Source organism: Tamandua tetradactyla, chromosome 1 (genome assembly GCF_023851605.1).
Source record: "Tamandua tetradactyla isolate mTamTet1 chromosome 1, mTamTet1.pri, whole genome shotgun sequence".
NCBI classification, from domain to species: Eukaryota; Metazoa; Chordata; class Mammalia; order Pilosa; family Myrmecophagidae; genus Tamandua; species Tamandua tetradactyla.
This window is the reverse complement of record NC_135327.1, coordinates 7784461-7789180: the sequence shown is the minus strand read 5'-3', so window position 1 is coordinate 7789180 and position 4720 is coordinate 7784461.

Here is a 4720-nt window from a genome sequence, read left to right as displayed (position 1 = left end):
TTTCAATTTCATTTATTTCTGCTCTAATCTTTGTTATTTCTTTCCTTTTGCTTGCTTTGGGGTTAGTTTGCTGTTCTTTCTCCAGTTCTTCCAAGTGGACAGTTAATTCCCAAATTTTTGCCCTTTCTTCTTTTTTGATATAGGCATTTAGGGAAATAAATTTCCCTCTTAGCACTGCCTTTTCTGCGTCCCATAGGTTTTGATGTGTTGTGTTTTCATTTTCATTCACCTCGAGATATTTACTAATGTCTCTTGTAATTTCTTCCTTGACCTACTGGTTGTTTAAGAGTGTGTTGTTGAGGGCGGGCCGCGGTGGCTCAGCGGGCAAAGTGCTTGCCTGCTATGCCGGAGGACCTCGGTTCGATTCCCGGCCCCAGCCCATGTAACAAAAAACGGAAAAACAAAATACAATAAAACAAGAAAATGTTTAAAAAGATGTTTCCCTTTCTTCTATCCTTCCTTCCTTCTCTCTGTCTTTCCTTTAAAAAAAAAAAAAAAAAAAAAAAAAGAGTGTGTTGTTGAGCCTCCACGTATTTGTGAATTTTCTGGCACTCTGCCTATTATTGATTTCCAACTTCATTCCTTTATGATCCAAGAAAGTGTTGTGTATGATTTCAATCTTTTTAAATTTGTTGAGACTTGCTTTGTGACCCAGCATATGGTCTGTCTTTGAGAATGATCCATGAGCACTTGAGAAAAAGGTGTATCCTGCTGTTGTGGGGTGTAATGTCCTATAAATGTCTGTTAAGTCTAGCTCATTTATTGTAATATTCAAATTCTCTGTTTCTTTATTGATCCTCTGTCTAGATGTTCTGTCCATTGATGAGAGTGGGGAATTGAAGTCTCCAACTATTATGGTAGATGTGTCTATTTCCCTTTTCAGTATTTGTAGTGTATTCCTCACGTATTTGGGGCATTCTGATTCGGTGCGTAAATATTTATGATTATTATGTTTTCTTGTTTAATTGTTCCTTTTATTAGTAGATAGTATCCTTCTTTGTCTCTTTTAACTGTTTTACATTTGAAGTCTAATTTGTTGGATATTAGTATAGCTACTCCTGCTCTCTTCTGGTTGTTATTTGCATGAAATATCTTTTCCCAACCTTTCACTTTCAACCTATGTTTATCTTTGGGTCTAAGATGTGTTTCCTGTAGACAGCATATAGAAGGATTGTGTTTTTTAATCCATTCTGCCAGTCTATGTCTTTTGATTGGGGAATTCAGTCCATTAACATTTAGTGTTATTACTGTTTTTATAATACTTTCCTCTGCCATTTTGCCTTTTGTATTATATATATCATATCTGATTTTCCTTCTTTCTACACTCTTCTCCATACCTCTCTCTTCTGTCTTTTCGTATCTGACTCTCATGCTCCCTTTAGTATTTCTTGCAGAGCTGGTCTCTTGGTCACAAATTCTCAGTGACTTTTTGTCTGAAAATGTTTTAATTTCTCCCTCATTTTTGAAGGACAATTTTGCTGGATATAGAAGTCTTGGTTGGCAGTTTTTCTCTTTTAGTAATTTAAATATATCATCCCACTGTCTTCTTGCCTCCATGGTTTCTGCTGAGAAATCTGCATATAGTCTTATTGGGTTTCCCTTGTATGTGATGGATTGTTTTTCTCTTGCTGCTTTCAAGATCCTCTCTTTCTCTTTGACCTCTGACATTCCAACTAGTAAGTGTCTTGGAGAACGTCTATTTGGATCTATTCTCTTTGGGGTGCGCTGCACTTCTTGGATCTGTAATTTTAGGTCTTTCATAAGAGTTGGGAAATTTTCAGTGATAATTTCTTCCATTAGTTTTTCTCCTCCTTTTCCCTTCTCTTCTCCTTCTGGGACACCCACAACATGTATATTTGTGTGCTGCATATTATCATTCAATTCCCTGAGCCCCTGCTCAAATTTTTCCATTCTTTTCTCTATAGTTTCTGTTTCTTTTTGGATTTCAGATGTTCCATCCTCCAGTTCACTAATTCTAACCTCTGTCTCTTGAAATCTACCATTGTAGGTTTCCATTGTTTTTTTCATCTCTTCTACTGTATCTTTCATTCCCATAAGTTCTGTGATTTGCTTTTTCAGACTTTCCATTTCTTTTGTTCATCCCATGCCTTCTTCATGTTCTCCCTCAATTTATTGATTTGGTTTTTGAAGAGGTTTTCCATTTCTGTTCGTATATTCAGAATTAGTTGTCTCAGCTCCTGTATCTCATTTGAGCTATTGGTTTGTTCCTTTGACTGGGCCATATCTTCAATTTTCCTGGTGTGATTTGTTATTTTTTGCTGGCGTCTGAGTATTTAATCAGATTTCCCTGAGTGTGGGACCCAGCAGGTAGAAAGACTTTCCTGTGAAGTCTCTGGGCTCTGTTTTTCTTATCCTGCCCAGTATGTGGTGCTTGTCTGTCTGCGGGTCCCACCAGCAAAAGATGTTGTGGCTCCTTTAACTTTGGAAGACTCTTGCTGCTGGGTGTGTGGTGGAGACAGAGGAAAAGTTGTAGGTTGGTTTTAATGGCTTCAAATTGTGAAGTCCTGGGATCTGAATTCCTTGAGAGAGGGATTCCACCTGAGTTGCGTTTCACCCCTCCCGCGGGGAAGGTTCAGGTGGTAGAGAGCCCTGAAAGCAGCCTGTTTCTGCGTTCAGGGCAGTTGCAACCTGTGTAATCCCAGCACTGAGCCCAGAGGCAACGAAGCCTCCGTAGAAACAGTGCAGAAGGCTCTGTTTCACCCCCTTTCCTCTTTTTCAGTTAGCCCAATAGGCAACTTCTACCTTTATCAGTTTCACCTGAGCTGAGGGCCTATTTTTAGTAGTCAGAAGTTGTTCATTAATGCCACTATTGGTGTCAGGCTGGGCTCAGTCTCTACTGCTGTTGGAGACTCTTTCCTTTCCCTCCGGGAAGTCGCCTGTGGGGGAGGGGCGCCGGCCGCTGTGGTTTGGGGAACCGTTGATCCGAGGCTCCCAGCCGGCCCGGGAAGCCGCGTGTGTGGGAGGGGCGCCATGGCTTGGGGAACCGCTGATCCGAGGTTCCCAGCTGGACCGGGAAGTCGCGTGTGTGGGAAGGGCACCAGTCACCGGCCACCGCAGCTTGGGGAACCGCTGATCCTAGGCTCCCAGCCGGCCCGGGAAGCCACGTGTGTGGGAGGGGCGCCAGTCGCGGCCGCTGCGGCTTGGGGAACCGCTGATCCGAGGCTCCCAGCCGGCCCGGGAAGCTGCGTGTGTGGGAGGGGCTCCGGTCGCCGGTCGCCGTGGCTTGGGGAAGAGCTGATCCGAGGCTCCCAGCCGGCCTGGGCAGCCGTGCGTGGGGGAGGGGCGCCGCCTGCCGCGGCTTGGGGAACCGCTGATCTGAAGCTCCCAGCCGGCCCGGGAAGGAGGGAGGGAGGGGCTCCGGCCACCAGCTGCTGCAGCCCAGGCTCGGGGATCTCACCGCAGTTGAGTCTCTTAGCCCGTCCAGCCATTCCAGACTGGGATACATTGTATGTCTGGTCTCTGTCGTGGCTCCGGGAGCTGTTCTGTACTGTTTCTAGTTATTTAGTAGTTGTTCTGGAGGAGGAACTAAGACGCGCGCACCTTACTAAGCCGCCATCTTCTCCGGAAGTCTATCCCTTAGTTTTTGAAGCCCCCTCCTCCTCCCTTGGTACTACTGCTTTGGCGTGCAGCAAATGGCTCACCTCACTGCATTTAAAGCTGGTGAGTAATAAAATTGTTTAAAAAGGCATCACTTTTCAGATGAAAAAAATTTTTTTTGGAGAAATCACTAATTTCTCTAAGCCTCGGCCTGAGTTGTCAAAGGGGGAGAATTCATCACCATCTTACAGGAGTGTCGATGTCTGTTCATGGCTTGGTACATGTAGCTGTTTATGTGGCAGCTAACACTCCTCACCTGAGGATACAGATATGTGGAGCTTGAATCCCCAGCAGTAATGAGGACATCAGTAAATAGGCTGACCCATTTGGATTCCTTTGTAATGAGATGGAGAAACCAACCCAACAGGAGCACAGAGGTGAACAGCAGCTGTCACTGGTAAGGATAAACCTGGTATCTGCTCAATTAGTAGTGGATGAAATGCCGGGACTCACATTATTTGAATACTCGCCTAGCCTGAATATGTCAAAAGAAATATGCAGTCAGGTAAGGACCAGTAATGGACATAAAGCTTACTGGGTCACAATATATGGTTTGGTCCAGAACACTGAAGCGCTGACAACCAGGCCTATGGCCATTCTTTGGCGATTTCTTTGGTTATCAAGAGAAAAAGTTTTATTTCCCAACCAAATGCATACTTTGTGAGGCCAGTTTAGGAAATAAACTAATCCAGCACAGGCCTGCAAGCTTTCTGAGTGCAAGGAGGTAAAAGCAGCCGCCACTGCTGCTGCCTCCGATGACTCCCTGGAGCACACGGCCAACCTCAAAGCCAGTGCCCTTAATCTGCACTACCGGGACCAGACAGGTCTGTTCAGTGAGGAAGAACGAGATACTTAATCTGGAATAGGATGACACCACAGTCAAATCTGAAAATTCAAAATACTCCCCTGCTTTAAGGTATTACTCAAAATGCTGGCACTATTTATGCTGGTGTGATTCACCTGAGTGTTGAGTAAACTTATTGGGCTTATTACCAACAGGCAGACTTAACTCATTCTTAGTGTTCCATCAAGCAGAGGTACACGGCGCACCCCTCACCCCCAATATGTTAAAGTAATTTTTATGTCAATATCAAAATTATCA